Below are 22,232 nucleotides of genomic sequence, written 5' to 3'. Positions count from 1 at the left end.
CATTTTAAGAATGAGACTAATAAGGTACAGGGCATCACAAGAAAAGCTTATCAGTATGATGAAGAGCCTTGAGTTAAGACCATATGAGTACTAGTTGAAGGAGCAGGGAATGTTTAGTCGGGGGGGGGGGCGGTGGGGGAGGAAGATGTAAGGGGGACAAAGTAGCTGTCTTTGAGTATCTGAATGACTGTTACTTGAAAGAGAGATTCAACTTCCATTTGTCCCCAGAGGGCAACAGGATTAATTGGCTTAAGTTTTAGAGAGGCAGATTCAATACAAAAGGAAAAAATAAACAATCCTTCCCAGTAACTAAATCTAAATCTAAGCCAAAGCAAAATACACTACTTAATAAGGTAGAGGGTTCCCTTTCAATGCTGGTTTTCACAAAAAACTATAGGTCCACTTATGTCAGGTATGTGGTACTGTAAATGGGATTATTGTTCAGTTGTGGATTGGATTCAATTGCTTTTGAACTCCCTTTCTTTACTAGACTATTTCATCCAATTTTCTGTGTCTCTTTTACTACCTAAAATATCATTCCGAACTCCTCAAAATATGCGTTCTTAGCCAAGATGGTGGAGTAGAGGCAGAAACTCACCTGAATATTCCCAAATTTCCTTCCAAACAACTTTAAAATAATGTCTCAAGTAGAATTCTGGAGTGTTTGAGCCAACGAAAAGGTCAGAGTGAAACAATTTTTCAGCCCAAGACAACTCAAGGAAGTTAGCAGGAAAGGTTTGCCACACCTTGGTGGTGCTTGGCTCCAGAGTACAATGCAGACTGTGCCAAAATGCCAGTAGCAGGCTTTGGAGGTGACTATTACAGTGGCAACAGCAGCTTCCCAAGCTCCCAGACCATGGAGAGTAAGGGGCGGGGTGTGTGTGTGAAAAATTGGTCAGAAACAGACAAGGGACCAGTTGCTAGCACTAGGTGTAGAACTACTGATTTCTGGGTCACAGGTTCAGGGCAAAGACAATCAACAGCACTCTGAGGCCACAGGGGAGGAGGGGCCAGGGCAGTGGTAAGAAGAGTGCTTGGGATCACTCTCAAGGGAGCAGGGGTCCTAGTCTCAGTTCAAAGCAGAAAGGACCACTAGCCCTGGCAGCCCCAGGAAAGCAGAGGCTTGAGTCACAGTTCCAGGGCCAAAAGGAGTAATAGTACTTTTTGCTGCAGGGAGGAAGGCTTGCACTTGTAGCTACTCAGGAACAAGGTCCCTTCTAGGGTAAAGATCAGAACACAAGCCAGTGGAGCAGTGACTACTCCTTTCCTTAGATCATACCAATTTAGAAGCACAAAAAACTTACTGACTCCCAGAACTAGCTTTGAAAACATGGCATGAAAAATCTGAAGCTTAAGACAAGGCCCTCTCCAAAGCAGGAGCATAACCCAATGTTAATATAAAGTTAAAAGTCAAAAATAGGCAGGGAAAATGAGTAAACAGCAACAACAAAAACAACAACAACAACAACAACAACCCTAACCATTACAACTTACTATGGTTATAGGCAAGATAAAGACACAGACTCAAAAGAAAACAATGATATCAAAACAGCTACAAGCAAAGGGTTTTTTTTGTTAATTTATTTATTTTTAGTTGTCAACATTCACTACCACAAGGTTTTGAGTTCCAAATTTTCTCCCCATCTCATTCCTCCCCCCACTTATACCAGGTATGTGGGATGGGATTATTGGAGTGCATTCTGAATACCCCTTTCCCTAATCTGCCCTCCCTTCTATTTCCCCCCAACTTACCCCCTTCCCCTTCTATTTTCCTGTAGGGCAAGATAGATTTCTATACGCCATTGCCTGTATCTTATTTCCCAGTTGCATGTGAAAACAATTTTTAACGTTTTTTAATAAAAATTTGGGTTCTAAATATTCTCCCTTTCTCCCTCCCCACCCACCCTCATTGAAAAGGCAAGCAACTCGATACAGGATATACATGTGTAGTCATGCAAAAGACTTCCATAGTAGTCACGTTGTAAAAAACTAACTATATTTCCCTTACTCCTATCCCGCCCTCCATTTATTTTATTCTCTCTTTTGACCCTGTCCCTCCTCAGAGTGTGTATGTTATTCCATCCTTAAGCCAAATCTGATGAGAATAAGATTCATTCATTTCCTCTCACCTTCCCCCACTTCCCCTCCACTGTAAAAGCCTTTTCTTGTCTGTTTTATGTGAGATAATTTACCCTCTTCTACCTTTCCCTTTCTCCTTCTCCCAGTATAATCCTCTGGCACCCCTTAATTTTATTCTAAAGACATCAACTGTTCATCTTCAACTCACCCTGTGGGCTCGCTCGCTCTCTCTCTCTCTCTCTCTCTATACACACACACACACACACACACACACACACACACACACACACACACACACACACACACACATATATATATATATAATATATATATATATATATACATACATACATATAATTTTTCCCTCTGACTACCCTAATATTGACAAAGGTCTCATGAGTTACAAATATCATCTTTCCATGTAGGAATGTAAACAGCTCAATCTTAATAAGTCCCTTATGATTTCTCTTTCCAGTTTACCTCTTTATGCTTCTGAGTCTTGTATTTGCAGGTCAAAATTTCTATTCAGCTCTAGTCTTTTCATCAAGAATGCTTGAAAGTCCTCTATTTCACTGAATGTCTACTTTTTCCTCTGAAGGATTATGCTCAGTTTTGCTGGGAAGGTAATTGCTGGTTGTAATCCTATCTCCTTTGACCTCCAGAATATTACATTCCAAGCCCTCTAGTCCCTTAATGAAGAAGCTGCTAAATCTTGTGTTATCCTGATTGTGTTTCCACAATACTAGAATTATTTCTTTCTGGCTACTTATAATATTTTCTTCTTGACTTGGGAAGTCTGGAATTGGGCTGCAATATTCCTAAGAGTTTTCCTTTGGGGATCTCTTTCAGGAGGAGATCAGTGGATTCTTTCCACTTCTATTTTGCCCTCTGGTTCTAAAATATCAGGGCAGTTTTCCTTGATAAATTCTTGAAAGATGATGTCTAGGCTCTTTTTTTGATCATGGCTTTCAGATAGTCCAATAATTTTTAAATTCTCACTCCTGGATCTATTTTCCAGGTCAGTTGTTTTTCCAATGAAATATTTCACATTGTTTTCTAATTTTTCATTCTTTTGGATTTGTCCTACTGTGTCATGATTTCTTATAAAGTCATTGTCTTCCAATTGCTCTATTCTAATTTTTAAGGAAGTATTCTCTTCAGTGAGCTTTTGGACTTCTTTTTACGTTTGACCAATTCTGCTTTTTTTTTTTAAACAAGTTATGGCCCGGTTTATTAAAGAATAGTTTTCTACAGTTTACTTTTCACTGGTCTGTTCTGGCATGCTTCTAATGATGTCAGAATCACCTGGATCAATGATAGCCAGTGTACACACTCTGTAGTACTTCCCACATGCTGTACCCAATTCAATGTTATTGCCACTGTAGTGACGTACACCAGTTTTGGCCAACATAGCGTAATATTCAATCTCTGATTTCCTCAAGGCTGGGCAGTTGTTGGCTAAGATGGCCAATTTGGCTTTGCCTTGTCTGATCATTTTCAGGGTCTGTTTGTAGCCTAGCACGTATTTGCTGCTTTTCATGACCAACTGAAGCCTCGAGTTGATGGACTCCAGCGACTTTTTCATCTTCTTTGAGGCCACCATCTTCCTGCCTACTGTGCGGGAGGACCCTCAGCCAGAGACCTGCCAACAAGATGGCCGGGAAGTGAGAAAGGCCAATTCTGCTTTTTAAGACATTCTTCTCCTTACTGGCTTTTTGGACCTCTTTTGCTATTTGGGTTAGTTTGTTTTTTAAGGTGTTATTTTCTTCAGTGTATTTTGGGTTTCTTTTAGCAAGCATTTGACTTGTTTTTCATGATTTTCTCACATCACTCTCATTTCTCTTCCCAGCTTTTCCTCTACTTCTCTTACTTGTTTCTCAAAATTCTTTTTGAGCTCTTCCCTGGCCTAGGACCAATTCATATTTTTCTTGGAGTCTTTGGATGCAGGAGCTTTGACTTTCTTCTGATTGTATGTTTTGATCTTCTTTGTAACCAAAGAAAGATTCTATGGTCTGACTTTTTTTATGCAGTTTGCTCATGATCCCAGACAATTACTTGAGTTATAAACTCTTTGTTAAGGTAGGGGTCTGTTTCTAGTATGGAGAATGTACTGTCCCAAGCTTCGGGGGTTTTGTGCAGCTGTTTTCAGAGGTACTTCTAGGGACCTGTCAATCTTCAGTTCTTCCAAGTTGGTACAATCAAGGGTGAGGTGTTTACTACTTTCCTGGCTTGTGCTCTTGTCTGTGAGTGACCACAAGCACTCTTTTCTGCCTTGGAACTATGAGGAAGATTCTCTCTTCACCACCATTACAAGCTTCACCATATCAGCGCTCCTTCTTGCTCCAGGGCCACCTCCCAGAACTGTGACCCAGATGCAAGGATAGGCAAAGCAAGAGAATCCTGCCTCAGCATGAGCAAAGAGATCCCTGTAATCCCCCTCTGATCAGCCACTCTATTCCCTCTCTGTCTAAGGGCCAAGAAATCTGGAAGCAGCCACTGTCCTGGGGCTGTGCCAGAACTGGGGCTGGGACTGAGCTTCTCTCTCACCACAGTCACGGACTTTTCCTACTGACCTTCCAAGTTCTCTTTGGTGTTCATGGGTTGAGAAGTCTGGAAATTGCCACTGCTGCCTGTGATTCAGTCCTCTGAAGCCTGCTCCAGCTTTGCATTTTGCCTGCATACCCATGCTGAACGTCATTCCTCTCCCAGCCAGGCCTGATAGAACTTTCCAATCAACCATCCAGGTTGTCTTGGGCTGGGAATTTGTTTCACTCTGTCTTTTTGTGGGTTCTTCTGGAGGGGTTTGGGGGACATCTCAAGCAAGTAATTGCTTTTACTCCACCATCTTGGCACCACCCAACAAGCAAAGTTTTAAAGAAAAGTATGGATTGGACACAAGCCCAACAAAAATTCATGGAAGACACAAGATAAATTTTAAAAATTAAATAAGAGAGGTAGAGGAAAAATTGGGAAAAAATGAGAGTGATGCAAGAAAATTATGAAAAGAAAATCAACAGCCTGGCAAAAGGGGCAAAAAAAAAACTAAAAAAAAACCACCTTAAAAAACAGAATTGAGCAAATCATAAAAGAGCCAAAAAGAAAAAAAAGAAACACATTGAAGAGAACCCCTTAAAAAAGAATCAAATGGAAAAATGGTAAAAAAAAAATTTCACTGAAGAAAAGAACGCCTTAAAAAGTAGAATTGCACAAAATTACACACACACACACACACACACACACACACACATATAAGCTATAAAACTGTGTATACAATTTGATCCAGCAATAGCACTTCTAGGTCTGTATTCCAAAGAGATCATAAAAATGGGAAAAGGACCCACATGTACAAAAATATTCATAACAGCTCTTTTTGTAGTGGCCAAGAATTGGAAATTGAGGGGATGCCCATCAATTGGGTAATGGCTGAACAAGTTGTGGTATATGAATGTTATGGAATACTATTTCGCTATAAGAAATGATGAGCAGGCCGACTTCAGAAGAACCAGGAAAGACTTATATGAACTAATGCTGAATGAAGTGAGCAGAATCAGGAGAACATTGAATACGTTAGTAGCAACATTGTGCCATGACTAAATTTGATAGACTTAGCTCTTCTCAGAAATACAATCTAAGACAGATCCAAAAGTTTCATGATGGAAAATGCTACCCACATCCAGAGAAAGAACTGTGGAGTCTGAAGGCAGATCAAAGCATACTATTTGCTCACTTTTTTTTGTTTTTGTTTCTTGTGCTTCCTCCCATTGGATCAGATTCTACTTACAACATGACTAATGTGAAAATATGTTTACGATGAATGTATATGTAGAAACTATGTCAGATTGCATGCCATCTTGGGGAGGGTGGATAGGAGAGAGGGAGAAAATTTTAAACTCAAAAGCTTACGGAAGTGAATGTTAAAAACTAAAAATAAATATTTTTTAAAAAGAAAATAATTCCTTAAAATTAGAATTCAGAAAGTAGAAGCCAACAACTCCATGAGACATTAAGAAACAATAAACTAAAATCAAAAGAAAAAAAACATAGAAGATCTCATGGGAAAACTGACCTGGAAAATAGATCAAGGGGAGATAAATTAAGAATTATCGGACTATTTGAAAGCCATGATAAAAAAAGAGCCTAGAAATTATATTTCAAGAAATTATAAAGGAAAACTGTGCTGATATCATAGAACTAAAGGGTAAAACAGAAATTGAAAGAATCCATTGATCATCTCCTCAAAGAGATCTCAAAATGAAAACTTCCAGGAATATAACAGCACAAATTCCAGAGCTCCCAACGCAAGGAGAAAAGATTGTGACTCAGAAAGAAATAATTCAATTATCCTGGAGCCACAGAATCACATACAATTTAGCAGGTTTCACGTGAAAGGATAAGAGGGCTTGAAATATGATATAACTTACCTAGCAAAAATAAGCATAATCCTTCATGGGAAAATGGACATTTAATGAAATAAAGCACATTTAGGCATTTCTGATTAAAAAAAAATAAAACAGAGCTGAGTAAAAAACTGGACTTTTAAATACAAGACTCAAGAGAAGCATAACAAGGTAAACATGAAAGAAAAATAATAAAGGATTCAGTAAGACTAAAATGTTTACGTTCCCATTTTGGAAGATGATACTTATAACTCCTAAGAATGTTATCATTATTAGGGCAGGTAGAAGGAGCATACATAGATAGACTGCATGGGAATGAATTCAATATGATGGTATCATCAAAAAAATAAGGAATAAGAAGGGATGCACTGAGAGTAAGGTGAAGGGAGAGAAAGAACAAAGAAAATTATCTCCCATAAAAGAGAAAGGAAAGGAAAGGAATAGCTTTTACAGTGAAGAGGAAAATGAGCAGATGTTTGGGGGCTCATTGCCCACCCCACCCCCATGAAAGCTTGAACCTTATCTTATTGGAATTGGCTCAAAAAAGGAATAACATGAACACTCAATTGAGTATAGAAATCTATCTTACCCTACATGGAAGTTGGAGGGGAAGGGAGAAAAGAAGGAGGAACTGATAAAAGAGAGGATTAAGGGAGGTGGTGGTCAGAAGCAAAACAGACTTTTAAAGATGGACAGGGTAAAAATAAAATAAAATGGAAGAGAAAACAAAAAGTAAATTTTACTAAAAGGTACTTTAGAAAATGTAGTAATATAAATACTAAACATATTTGCACCAAATGGCATAGCATTCAAATTCTTAAAGGAAAAATTAAATTAATTATAAGAGGGATGACTAAAAGTATACCAGTTGGGGACTTCAACTTTTCCCTCTCAGAACTAGATAACACTAAACATCAAAAAAACATTAAAGACGTAAAGGAGACAGATAGAATTTTAGAAAAGTTAGATATGTTAGCCCTCTAGAGAAAACTAAATAGGAATAGAAAGGAGTAAACTTTTTCTCAGCTGTATATGGCAATTTCAAAAAATTGACCATTTATTAGGGCATAAAAAACTCACTAACAGAAAAGCAGAACAACCAAGTGAATCCTTTTTATACAATAATACAATAAAAATTACATTCAATTAAGGGTTATGAAAATATAGATTAAAATTAACTAGAAACTAAATATTCTAATCCTAAAGAATGAGTGGATCAAAGAACAAATCATAGAAACAATCAATAATTTCAGGAAAGAGAATGACAACAATAAGATAACATACCAAAATTATGGGATGCAGCCAAAACAGTACTTAGGGGAAAACTTATATTTCTAAATGTGTACATCAACAAAATAGAGAAGTAACAGTGATCAATGAATTAGGCATGCAGTTAAAAAATTAGGAAAAGAACAAATTAAAATTCCCCATTTAAACACCAAATTGGAAATCCCAAAAATCAAAGGAGAGATTAATAAAATTGAAAGAAAATCATTGCACTACTAAATAAAACTAGGAGCTGGTTTTATAAAAATAAACAAAAAAACCCCAATAAACCATTTGTTAATTTGATTTTAAAAAAGAAGAAAACCTTATTACCAGCATCAAAAATGAAAAGAGTGTATTCACCACCAAGGAAGAAGACATTAAAGCAATAATAGGAGCTATTTTACCAATTATATGCTAACAAATTTGACTAAGTGAAATAGATGAATATTTACAAAAATATAAATTGTCCACATTAACAGAAGAGGAAATTGAATAATTAAATAACCCTACCTTAGAAAAATGAATTGAACAAGCCACAAATTAACTCTCTAAGGGAAAAATCCCCTGGAGGGTAGAGCCAAGATGGTGGAGTAAGGCAGGAACTCATTGGAGCTTTCCCAAATTCCCCTCCAAACAACTGTAAAATAATACCTCAAAATGCATTCTGTTTTTGTTTTTGCTTCTTTTTTTGTTTTTTGGTTAGGCAATCAGGGTTAAGTGACTTGCCCAAGGTCACACAGCTAGTAAGTGTAAGTGTCAAGTGTCTGAGGCCGGATTTGCACTCAGGTCCTCCTGACTGCAAGGCCAGAGTGCTATCTATCCACTGTACCACTTAGCTGTCCCCTCAAAATGCATTCTGGAGGGACAGAACAAACAAAAGGACATGGTAAAACAATTTTCTAGCCTAAGAAAATTTAGCTCAAAAGGAAAACTTTGTCTGACTGAGGTGAGAGTTCAATGTAGTCCAACTCAAATGGCCAGAAGCCAATAGCACGCTGCACCCCAGCAAGCCAACAGCATGGGTCCATACCTCAGCAGGAACCGGCAATGAGGCACTGCGCCCAGGCCGGAGCCAGAAGTGAGGCTCTGGGCCCCAGGGAAGCCAACAGCAGATCCTGCCTCAGCAAACCAGTGCAGGTCTTGGGGGCAACTGAATCAGCAGCAGTGACTAACAGAGCACTCAGCACACAGTCAGTAAGGGGACTGGACAGCTGATCAGAAGGTGATTACAAACACACTTTGCTCCCACTGGGTGGAACACTCTGTTGAATTGCCCAAATGGGAATTTGGGCCATAGACCCAGGTCAGAGTTACAGGGTAAGGGGGAGCACTAGCCCACTAGAATGCAGGGGCTCTGGGATCCTGATTGCAGGTCCAAGGTGGAAAAAATGCTTGTGGTCACTCACAGAATAAAGTACAGGTCAGGAGATCAGTAAACATACCTCTCCATAGAACATACCATATTGGAAGAACTGAAAATGGCAGGTCCCCAGAATGAGCTCTGAAAACAGCCACATTAAAAAAAAATCTTAATTTTGGGATAGTCCCCTCTCAACCCCAGAAGCAGAGCTCATCTTTATTGTAAAGTAAAAAGTCAAGAAATAGGATGGACAAATAATAAAGAAAAAAAAAGAATTTGATCATAGAAAAGATGAACTCAAAATATAAACTTGAAGAGGAAAACAATGTTAATACTGCTACACGCAAAGCCTCAAAGAAAAACATGAATTGGCTGTCAAGTCAAAAGAAGAACTCCTGGAAGAACTCAAAAAAGAGTTTAAAAATCAAATAAGAGAGAAGAAAAATTGGGAAAAGAAATGAGAGTTATGCAAGAGAATCACGAAAAGGCAGTCAACAGCTTAGTAAAGGAAGCACAAAAAAATGGAAAAAGATGAACAAAAATTCAGTGAAGAAAAGAAATCCTTAAAAACCAGAATTGGCCAAATGGAAAAGGAAGTATAAAAGCTCACTGAACAAAATAATTCTATAAAATTTTAATTCAGCAAGCGGAAGCTAATGACTCCATGAGACATCAAGAAACAATAAAACAAAATCAAAAGAATGAAAATAAAATAGAAGAAAGTGTGAAAAATCTCATTGGAAAAATAACTGACCTGGAAAATAGATTGAGGAGGGATAAATGATTATTGGACTACCTGAAAGCCATGATCAAAAACATCATATTTCAAGAAATTATTAAGGAACACTGCCTCAGTATCATAGAATCAGAGTGTAAAATGGGAATGGAAAGAATGTACCAATCACTTCCTGAAAGTGATCCCAAAAAAGAGAAAATAGAATACTTAAATGACCCCATCCTAGAAAAATATATTGAACAAGACATCAATCAACTCCCTTTGAGAAAATTCCTTAGGTCCAAATGGATTCACAAGTGAATTCTATCAAGCATTTAAAGAATAATTAATTTAAATACTATATAATCCATTTGGAAAAATTGGCAAATAAGGAGTCCTATTATATTCCTCTTATGATGCAAATATGGTGCTCATTTTTAAACTAAGAATGAAAATAGAAAGAAAACTATAAATCAATTTTTTAATGAATAATGATGTAAAAATTTTAAATGAAATATCAGTAAGGTTATTACAGCAATATGTCAAAAAAGATCATATGCTGTGACTAGGTGGGATTTATACCAGATATGCAGGACTAGTTCAATATTAGAAAAACTATAAGTGCAATTGATCATATCAACAACAAAACCAACAGAAATCATATGATTATTTCAATAGATGCAGAAAAAGTTTTTTGACAAAATACAACACCCATTCCTTTTCAAAATATTAGAAAGCATAGGAATAAATGGATCTTTCCTTAAAATGACAAGTACTATCTATTTAAAGTTATCAACAAGCATTATCTCTAATGGGGACAAGTAAAAGCCTTCCCAATAAGATCAGGGGTAAAGCAAGGATGGCCAGTATCATGATTATTTTTCAATACTATACTAAAAATGCTAGCTATAGCAATAAGAGAAGAAAAATAAATGGAAGGAATTAGGATAGGCAATGAGGAAACAAAACTATAACTTTTTTAAACATAAAAACCATTTATTTATTTTGCTATCTTCTGATTTATGTGTCTAGCCCTAAGCCTTATTCTCCCAACAACCAACTTATGTTATAAATTATCATTCAAAAAAAATTTGTAAAACAGGGAAGAGAGAAGAAAGGTATGTATATCTGTTTAAGTTAAATTGTTAAAGGCTCTTCTTTATTAACATCATCTAAATGTGCTACAAAATGTTCCTGTTTAAAGTTTCTTATACTTAGCCTGGTCCTTCAACCTAAGATGAAATTTCATAGGAATAAATGTCAAATCTTATATTTGGGCTCAAGAAAACAACCCTGTAAGTACAGTAACTTGAGGAGTACAGGTGTCAGTGAAGTAGTGCTGTGGATAGGGAGTTAGGAAGACCCAAGTTCAAATCCAGCCTCAGACACTTCCTAGCTACCTGACTCTGGGCAAATCATTTCCCTTATTTGGCTCAGGATCCTCAATTGTAAAATGGGGATAAATAGCACCTAACTCACAGGACTGTGAGATGATAATCAAGTGAGATAATACTTGTTAAGAAAAAAATTTGTACTTAGCACAGTGCCTGGCACATAGCAGATGCTCTATGTTTATTCCCTTCCTTCCCCCTTACTGTCTGACCCTAGGCAAATCAGTAGCCTCAGTTTCCTCATCTGTAAAATGCAGATAATAATTGCATTAATGTCCCAGGGTTGCTGTGAGGATCAAATGGAACAATATTTGTAAAGTGCTTAGGACAGTGCCTGGTGCAAAGGAGATATTATATAAATGGAAGCTATTATTATTACCGTTAGTTTAGACAGAGGCTTGGCTAAAAATGATCTGAGGTTTTAGTGGACTTTGAGCTCACTAAGTCAATGTGTATGATCATCAGATAAAAAGGTGAATGTGATCTGGGCTGCACTGAAAGGCCAAGCTTCCAGGAACAAGAAACTAACAGTCCTAGGGAGCTGAGCCAAGATGGCAGAGTGAAAGCAGTGACTTGCTTGAGCTCTCCCTCAAACCCCTCCAAATATGTATAAAAAAATGGCTCTAAACAAATTCTAAAGCAGCAGAATCTACAAAAAGACAGAGTGAAACAAATTTCCAGCCCAAGACAACCTGGATGGGTGATCAGAAAGGTATATCCCGCCATTTGGGGAGAGGAACACAGTTCAGCGTGGGCATGCAGGCCACAGCAAACCTGGAGCAGGTCTCAAAGGACTGAATCATGGGCAGCTGTGGCAGTTTTCAGACCTCTCAACCCATGAACACCAAAGACAACTTAGAAAGTCAGTAGGAAAAGTCTGTTTCTGCAGTGCTGGGAGAGAAGCTAGGTCTCAGCCTCAGTTCTTGAGCAAGACCCCAGGGTGGCAGCTGCTTCCTGAGCTTCTGGCCCACAGACTGAGGGGGAATCAAGTGGCAAATCAGAGGGGGATTGCAGGGATCTCTTTTCCAGTGCAGAGACAGGAATGTCTGGCTTTGCCCACGCTTGGATCTGGGTCAGAGTTCTCAATGGCGGTACTGGGGTGAGAAGGAGTGCTGGCGTGGTGGAGCTTGTGGCTGTGGAGAGAAAATCCTCCTCACAGTTCCAAGACAGAAAGAGTGCTTGTGGTCACTCATAGACCAGAAAACAGGACAGGAAAGGAGTAAACACCTCTCCTTTGATTATACCACCACCTGGAAGAGCTGAAAATTTACAGGTCCCTAGCAGTATCTCTGAAAACAGATGTACAAACCCCTGAAGCTTGGGACACTACATTCTCCACATTGGAAGTAGACCTCTACCTTAATAAAGAGTTTATAACTCAAGTAATTGGCTGGAATCATGAGCAAACCTCACAAGAAGTGTCAGATCATAGAATTTTTTTTTGGTAACAAAGATCAAAACATACAACCAGAAGAAGACAACAAAGTCAAAGCTCCTACATCCAAAGCCTCCAAGAAAAGTATGAATCAGTCCCAGGCCTTGGAAGAGCTCAAAAAGGATTTTGAGAAGCAAGTAATAAAAGTAGAGGAAAAACTGGGAAGAGAAGTGAGAGTGATGCAAGAAAATCATGAAAAACAAGTCAACAGCTTGCTAAAGGAGACCCAAAAAAATACTGAAGAAAATAATGCCTTAAAAAATAGACTAACTTAAATGGCAAATGAGGTCCAAAAAGGCAATGAGGAGAAGAATGCCCTAAAAAGAAAATTGGCCAAATGGAAAAGGAAGTCCAAAAGATTACTGAAGAAAATACTTCCCTAAAAATTAGAATAGAGCAATTCGAAGCTAGTGACTTTATGAGAAATCAAGACAGTGTAAAACAAATCCAAAAGAGTGAAAAATTAGAAAACAATGTGAAATATCCCATTGGAAAAACAACTGACCTGGAAAATAGGTCCAGGAGAGAGAATTTAAAAATTATTGGACTATCTGAAAGCCATGATCAAAAGAAGAGCCTAGACATCATCTTTCAAGAAATTATCAAGAAAAACTGCCCTGATATGGTAGAACCAGAGGGCAAAATAGAAATTGAAAGAATCCACTGATCTCCTCCTGAAAGAGATCCCCAAAGGAAAACTCCTAGAAATATTGTAGCCCAATTCCAGACTTCCCAGGTCAAGAAGAAAATATCACAAGCTGCCAGAAAGAAACAACTCAAGTATTGTGGAAACACAATCATGATTAGATTTAGCAGCTTTTACATTAAGGTACTGGAGGGCATGGAACATAATATTCTGGAGGGCAAAGGAGATAGGATTACAACTAAGAATCACCTACTCAGCAATACTGAGTATAATCCCTCAGGGGAAAAAATGGTCATTCGGTGAAACAGAGGACTTTCTAGCATTCTTGTTGAAAAGAACAGAGCTGAATAGAAATTTGACTTTCAAATATAAGACTCAAGTGGAACAAGAAGAGGTAAACAGGAAAGAGAAATCGTAAGAGACTTATTAAGGTTGAACTGTTTACATTCCTACATGGAAAGATGATATTTTATAACTCATGAGACCTTTGTCAGTATTAGGGTAGTTGGAGGGGAAAATTATATGTATGTATATATATAGATAGACAGACAGATAGATAGATAGATACAGATATAGATATAGATATAGATATAGATATAGATATAGATATAGATATAGATATAGATATAGATATAGATATAGATATAGATATAGATATAGATATAGATATAGATATAGATATAGATATAGATATAGATATAAATAGAGGGCACAGGGTGAGTTGAAGATGAAGGGGTCATATCTGGAGAATAAAATTAAGGGGTGAGAGAGGATTATACTGGGAGAAGGAGAAAGTGAGAGGTAGAATGGGGTAAATTATCTCACAAAAAAACAGAAAAGAAAAGGTTCTTACAGTGGAGGGGAAACAGGGGAAGGTGACAGGGAATGAGTGAATCTTATTCTCATTGGATTTGACTTAAGGAGGGAATAACATACACACTCAATTGGGTATGGAAATCTGTCTTACTCTACAGGAAAATAGAGGGAGAAGACAAGAGAGCAGGGGAAGGATAGAGAGGAGGGTAGATTGGGAAAGGGGGTAATCAGAAGCAAATACTTCTGAGGAGGGACAGGGTCAAAAGAAAGAATAGAATAAATGGGGTGGCAGGATAGGATTAAGGGAAATAGAGTTAGTTTTTCACGACATGACTACTATGGAAGTATTTTGCATAACTGCACATGTATAACATATATTGAGTTGCTTGCCTTTTCAATGAGGTTGGTTAGGGAGGGAGGAAGGGAGAAAATTTGGACGCCAAATTTTTAAAAACACATGTTTAAAAAAAATGTTCACACGCAACTGGGAAATAAGAAATGCAGGAAATAGGGTACAGAAATCTATCCTGACCTACAAGAAAGCAGAAGGGGAAATGGATAAGAGAAGGGGAGGGAGAGATAGAAGGGAGGGCAGACTAGGGGAGGGGTTATTCAGAATGCATGCCATCTTGGGGTGGGGAGAGGGGTGTGCTGGGGTGAAAATTTAGAACTGAAAATCTTGTTGAAGTAAATTTTGAAAACTAAAAAAAAATAAATTAAAAAAAATAAAAATAAAAATAATACTGCTTTTAAAGAATTTTTTTAAAAAAGGTGACAGTCCCATCATACTCTGTCCTGGTGAAACCAAATCTGGAGCACCACATTCATTTCTGGGCATCAGGGATTTGGAAGGACATTGATAAACTATAGTGCCCAAAGGAAGGCAACAAGGATGGTGAAGGGCCTTAAATCCATGACATATGAGGATGGGAAGAAGACTCTTCTTCTATTTCACTCTTTCTTTCAAAATATTTACATTGACTTAGGTGGATTATTTCCTGGGCATCCTGAGAAGCCACAGACTGTGCTGGGTCATCATTAGATGACTGAGTTTCATCTTCCTGGCCTGATGAAATCTCCACTACATCCACTGCTGTCATTATTGTCGACATCTTCATCATTTCCCCCTTCTTCTTCCTCCTCCCTCCCTCAGGCAGCCCAACAGCTCTATCATAGCCAGAAAGGCTGAGGAGCTAGTGAACTGGCATATCACCCTCCCTCGCAAGATCCTCCATTTCTGAATTGAAGTTTGTTTCTCTTTCCATCATTTCTTCCTCTCCTAATGTCCGTTCATCATCACAATCATGAACCAGCATGTTAGCTGATGGATCAAAGTCATGGCCCTCTGATGCTGCTGAATCTCCTGGGCTTGAAGACTCAACAGAAGGCTCCGCCATGTTCACTGCACTGACAGATCACATGTCCGCAGCAGGAGGGGCTGCAGGGCGGGGGCGGTGCTGGGGTTAGGGTGGGGCTGCCGGCAGAACTGTATGTGAGCCGCCCGGGGTCGAGCGGGAGAGGGAACCATCTCAGCCAGGCAGCAGCTCCCGCTGCGACGCTGCTGCTGCTGCCATAACGCCCCAAAACTCTCACTCGTTACAGGTGACATGATAGTATACTTGGAGAATCCCAGAGAATTGATTAAAAAACTGGTTGAAATAATTAACAACTTTAGCAAAGTTTCAGGATATAAAAAAGCCCATGTAAATCATCAGCATTTCTGGAAATGCTCAACAAAGTCCAGCAGCAAGAGATAGAAAGTGAAATTCCATTTAAAATAAATGTAGACAAAAAATGCTTGAGAGTCTACCTGCCAAGACAAACCCGGGAACTATATAAGCAAAATTATAAAGCAATTTTCACACAAAGAAAGTCAGATAAAAATAATTTGAAAAGATATTAATAGCTCATGGGTAAGCTGAGTCAATATAATAAAGATGACAATTCTGTCTACGTTAATTTACTTATTCAGTGCCATGCCAATCAAACTACCAAAAATTATTTCACAGAGCTAGAACAAATAATACAAAGCTTATCTGACAGAACAGGTCAAGAATATCAAGGGAATTAATTTTTTAAAAAATATGAAGGAAGTTGGCCTCCACATTGAATCTCACACTATATTATAAAGAGGTAATCTTCAAAGCAATCTGGTACTGGCTAAGAAATAGAGGGGTGGAACAGTGGAATAGGTTAGGTATACAGTATACAGTGTAAATGATCATAGCAATTTAATATTTGATAAACCTAAAGATCTAAGCTTTGCGGACAAAAACCCACTATTTGACAAAAACTTCTGGGAAAACTAGAAAACAATTTGATATAAACTAAGTATAGACTAACATTTCACAACATATACCAAGATAAAGTCAAAATATGTGCATGATTTATACATAAATTATGATGCCATTGGCAAATTAGAGGAACATGAAATAGTTTGCCTGTCAGATCTATGGATAAAGGACTAATTTATGAGAAAACAAGAGGTAGAAAGCATTAAATGATATCAAATGGATAGTTTTGATACATTAAAAAGTTGGGTTTTTTCCCCCCACACAAACCAGTGCAACCAAGATTAGAAGGAAAGCAGAAAGCTCGGGAGAGAAAGATTTTTTTTTACAAGTGGCTTTCCTCATTTCTCAAATATGGAGAGAACTGAGTCAAATTTATAAAACTATAAGTCATTCCCCAATTGATAAATGTTCAAAGGATATGAATGGGAAGTTTTCAGAGGAAGAAATCAAAGCTATATATTTATTGTTGCTGTTCAGTCGTTTAGGCATGTCCAACTGTTCATAGCACTCTAGGGCGCTTCTATCCTCCATTGTCTCTTGAAGTCTGTCCAAATTTATATTCATTGCTTTCATGACACTATCTATCCATTTCATTCTTTGCCATGACTTTTTCCTTTTGCCTTCAATCTTTCTGAACATCACAATCTTTTCCAATGTACCCCTTCTTCTCATTATGTGGCCAAAGTATTTTTTTTATTTTATTAATTTATTTTGATTTATCAACAATCACTTCCATATGCTTTTGAGTTGGAAATTTTTCTCCCCCTTCCTCCACCCCCACAACCTCCCCAAGATTTCGAACAATCTGATATAGGCTTTACATTTACATTCCTATTAAACATATTTTCACATTAGTGAAGTTGTAAGTAAAAATTAAAACCAATAAGAGGGACCATCAGAAAGATGAAACAAAACTCAACAGAAGGTAAAAATAAGTGACAGCAATTTGACTTCCATAGTTCTTTCTTTGGATATGGACAGCATTTTCCATCCTGAGGCCTCTGGAGATGTCTTAAATCCTTATAATGCTGAGAAGGGTTCAATTTAACAATATTAGTCATTGCAAAATGTGGCTGTTATTGTGTACAAAGTCCTCTTGGTTCTAACTTCACTCAGCATCAGACCATATAAGTCTTTCCAGGTTTTTCTGAAGTCAGCCTGTTCATCATTTCTTATAGCACAATAGTATTCCATTACATTCATATACCACAACTTGCTCAGCCATTCCCCAATTGATAGGCATCCTCTCAATTTCCAATTCTTTGCCACCACAAAGAGCTGCTATATAAATATATTTGTACATGTGGGTCCTTTTCCCATTTGTTTGATCTCTTTGGGATATAGCCCTAGAAGTGCTATTGCTGGATCAAAGGGTATGCACATTTTTGTAGCCCTTTGGGCATAGTTCCAAATTGTCCTCCAAAATGGTTGGATCATTTCACAACTCCACCAACAATGTATTAGTGTCCCAATTTTCCCACATCTTCTCCAACATTTATCATTTTCCTGTTTTGTCATGTTGGCCAATCTGATAGGTGTAATGTGGTACCTCAGAGTTGTTTTGATTTGCATTTCTCTAATCAATTTAGATTTAGAGCATTTTTTCATATGACTATAGATGGCTTTAATTTCTTCATCTGAGAACTGTCTGTTCATATCCTTTGACCATTTATCAATTGGGGAATGGCTTGTATTCTTATAAATGTGTCTTAATTCTCTACATATTTTAGAAATGAGGCCTTTATCAGAGAGACTGGTTGTAAAAATTCTTTCCCAATTTTCTACCTTCTTTCTAATCTTAGTTGCATTGGCTTTGTTTGTGCAAAAGCTTTTCAATTTAACATAATCAAAATTATCCATTTTGCTTTTCCTAATGTTCTCTGTCTCCTGTTTGGTCATGAATTCTTCTGTTCTCCATAGATCTGATAGGTAAACTATTCCATGTTCTCCCAGTTTACTTATAGTATCAGCCTTTATATCTAAGTCATGAACCCATTTTGACTTTATTTTGATATATGGCGCGTGAGATTTGGGTCTATGCCTAGTTTCTGAAATACTCTTTTCCAGTTTTCCTAGCAGTTTTTTTCAGAGTGGGTTCTTATCCCAGAAGCTGGGGTCTTTGGGTTTATCAAATAATAGATTACTATAGTCATTGACTGCTGTGTCTTACATATTTAACCTATTCCACTGATCCACCTCCCTATTTCTTAGCCAGTACAAAGCAGTTTTGATGATTGCTGCTTTATAATACGATTTAAGACCTGGAATTGCTAGTATGTGGCCAAAGTATTTAAGCTTCAGCTTCAGCTTCAATATTTGACCTTCCAGTGAATAGCCTGAATTAATTATTTTTTTAAATATTGACTGATTCAATCTCTTTGCTGTCCAAGAAACTCTCAAAAATCTTCTCCAGTACCACAATTTGGGATAAGGTCCTACATGTACAAAAAATTTCTACCAGTTCTTTTTGTGGTGGTGAAGAAATTGAGTGGATGCCCACCAGCTGCGGGAAAGGCTGAATGAATTGTGGTATATGATTGTGATGTTATACTATTCTGCTATAAGAAATGATGAGCGAAAAAGCTGGAAAGAATTACACAAACTGATGCAAAGTGAAGTGAGCAGACCCAGGAGAACATTGTACATAATAACACCAATACTGTATGATGATCAGTCATGAATGACTTAGCTATTCTCAGCAATACAATGATCTAAGACAATCCCAAAGGACTCGTGAAGAAAAATCCTATCTCCAGAGAAAGAACTGTTGAGTATGAATGCGGACTGTGGCATACTATTCTCACTTTCTTGATTTTGTGTGAGTTTTGTTTTTGTTTTTTGTTTTGTTTTTTGTCTGTTTTCTTTGCAACATGACTAATATGAAATGTTTTACAGGACTGCTTTTATATATATATACATATATATATATATATATATATATATATATATATATATATATATATACGCACACACACATATATAAAACCTATAACAAATTGCTTACTGTCTCAGGGAGTGGTCAGAGGAGGGAGGGAGAAAATTTGGAACTCAAAATTAAAAGAAAAACAAATGCTAAAAATTCTTATTACATGCAATTGGGAAAATAAAATACACTAAAGAAAACAAAAATCCTCAGGACCTGATGCAGTCACATGTGAATTCTACTAAACATCTAAAGAACAATTAATCCCAATACAAAATAAAAGATTCAGAAGAATAGGCAAAGAAGGAGTCCCACTAAATTCCTTTTAGGAAACTAATATGATATTAATACCTAAACCAGGAAGAGTAAAAGCAGAGAAAGAAAACTGTAGATCAATCTCCCTAATGAATATCAATGCAAAATTTTCAGTAAAATACTAGCAAGGAGATCACAGCAATAAATCACAAAGATCATGCATTATGACCAGTTGGCATTTATACTGGCAATGCAGGGCTAATCAAATTGCTTGCCTTCTCAAAGGGAGGGAGGAGGGGCAGGATGGGTGGGCAGGAGAGAATTCAGAACTCAAAATTTCTAAAAAACAAATCTTAAATGTAATTGAGATGTATTTAATGAAATAAATTTTAAAAAATATTGGGAAAAATAATAAATACGTGTTCTTATACTCCTAACCCAGATCAAAGCTTTCCTGATTTTTTTTAAAAGACTGAACCACTTTCCTTTTACTTGTCCTATTTCACCTCGTGAAAGGGTGAAAAGGAATGATATTTAGTATGGAGAAAAGAAGGCATTGGGTAATACTTAATGTCTACCTTTATCCAGACTCACCCTGAGCAACCATAACAACAACACTTAGAGGATAAAATCTTAAACTGTTACTTTTGATCTCCAGTGAAATTGAATAAAGTAATGAACTATAAAAGAATAAAACAAAAATGGCTAATAGGGAGCTAATATGCAAAATACTAATAAAATATTCAGAGACAACTAATTACCCAAATGAGTTCAAGTCATCTGATCCAGATAAACTACATCCTCATTCATGTTCCTGAAAAAGCTGGCAATATGCCTACATATAGGATTTTTATACTTTAACCTCCTCTACATTCTATATGGTCCAGTCAAACTGGCTCACCTGATACTCCACACACATAACACTTAATGTCCCATCTCCATGCCTTTACATAATTGGAATAGTCTTCTTCCTCATCTCTGCTTCTTGATGTTTCACTGACTTCCCTCAGGACCAAGCTCACATATTTCTTTCTGTAAGAGGTTTTGTTTTCTGCTCCCCACTTACCCCTGAGTCAATAGAGCCTTTCTTTGTATCCCTAGTGTTTAGCACTATGCTTGCCCCTAAAATCATGCTTATTGACTTACTGAGCCACATCAGTGATACTTGAAAGATTTCATAGAACAGGAAGCATATCACAGGATTGAAATGGAAGAAAAAAAAGATTTTCAAAAGGGAAGGGAATAGAATCTATAAATTACAGGTTTCCAGGCAAAATTCCGGAATGCATTATTTAAGAGATGGCTAGGGAAATTCTAGAAAAGGAAGCTTTGATCACAAAGTGACAACAAGGTTTGTCAAGTAGAAAACAGGTATTGCAAAAGTAATGTTATCTCTCTCTCTCTCTCTCTCTCTCTCTCTCTCTCTCTCTCTCTCTCTCTCTCTCTCTCTCTCTTTTAATAACCAGAGAATTCACTGATTTAGATGGGGACCTAATCATTCACATCCAATGAAAGGCATATACACAGGTCCTATCCATCACTCATATCTCGCAGTAAGAAAGCTGTGCTGGTACTAGTTCTGGCGAAAACAAGGTCCAGAAATGCAAATCTCCCCTCAGGTCAAAAGTAAGCATATTTCTTGGAAATAATCTTCTTAGAGCTAAAATTGTGGATAGAACAATCAACAAAAGAGAGGAGGTAAATGACCTTTAGTTGAGAAGGGTGGACAGAGCACTGGGTCTGAAATCAGAAAGATGTGAGTTCAAATTCTGCCTCAAACACATTAGCTGTGTGACCTTGGGCAAGTCAATTAATCTGTTTGCCTCAGTTTTTTTCATCTATAAAATGAGCTGTAGAAGGAAACAGCAAATTGTTTCATTATCTTTACCAAGAAAATTCCAAATGGGGTCATGAAGTGTCAGACACAACTGAACAACAACAGCCAATTGATTGAGACCACATCCTGCTACCCCTACCTTCTGGTGATATTTTCAAGGTTATTTTGTGTTTTGTGTACTTTATATGAGGTCTTGTCCTCTCCCATACTCACACCACTCCCCATTGAAATATAAGTTTCTTGAAATCAGGGACTATTTGCTTTCATCTTTTTAGCCTCAGTGACTAGAACAGTTAATGCAATGTGTTCAATAAATATTTTGATTAATTTATTTGTTGTGCCTATATTTGCTCCTCTAATTCAACCTATCAAAGTAGGAGAGTAAGACTATAGTGTTTTGGAAAATTAGAAAGGATAAGCATCCATTCACTGACCACAGTAGTAGAAGACAGAACTGCACAGAATCCACGATGTCATTTTCAGTAAATATGGAAATTGATTGAATAGTTCCAGTAACCTGTAAGAAGAGAGAATTGTTTGAGGTTCTTCCAGAGACAATAAAAATTATGTGTTCAATAAATGCAAATTGGTGTTTCTTTTAGAAGGGAAAATGAATGGAAGACTTTTGTCCATTCTTACTGATTAAAAAAAATGAGGAATTTTACAAAAGGATGGGATAAATGTTCTAAGGAGGAAACCATAATAAAAAAAAATATATATATTCTGACAGGCCATAGGGAACCCAAGCCAGTGTCAAAATTTAGAGGTGAAGAAAATGACAGAGGAAGAATTATCTCTGGTCCATTAAAGGTATG

The 22,232-nt window shown here is 37.3% G+C and overlaps 1 long non-coding RNA gene and 1 pseudogene across 1 annotated transcript in view; both read right to left on the bottom strand.

Moving 5' to 3' along the window:
• The window catches only part of LOC110219001 (uncharacterized), an 84,032-nt gene extending 62,104 nt beyond the window's left edge, over positions 1–21,928 (bottom strand). The window contains exon 1 of the long non-coding RNA XR_002327476.2: positions 21,852–21,928. This is a non-coding gene — a long non-coding RNA (uncharacterized LOC110219001). The remainder of the gene's footprint in view (positions 1–21,851) is intronic.
• Positions 3,308–3,697, bottom strand: LOC110218999 (large ribosomal subunit protein eL30 pseudogene; annotated as a pseudogene).
• Positions 21,929–22,232: the final 304 nt, after the last annotated feature.

The sequence above is a fragment of the Phascolarctos cinereus genome, unplaced genomic scaffold, assembly GCF_003287225.1.
Source record: "Phascolarctos cinereus isolate Bilbo 61053 unplaced genomic scaffold, phaCin_HiC Scaffold_4;HRSCAF=312, whole genome shotgun sequence".
Classification (NCBI taxonomy): Eukaryota; Metazoa; Chordata; class Mammalia; order Diprotodontia; family Phascolarctidae; genus Phascolarctos; species Phascolarctos cinereus.
Note: the sequence above shows the minus strand (reverse complement) of the source record. Positions and strands in the feature narration are given on the sequence as shown.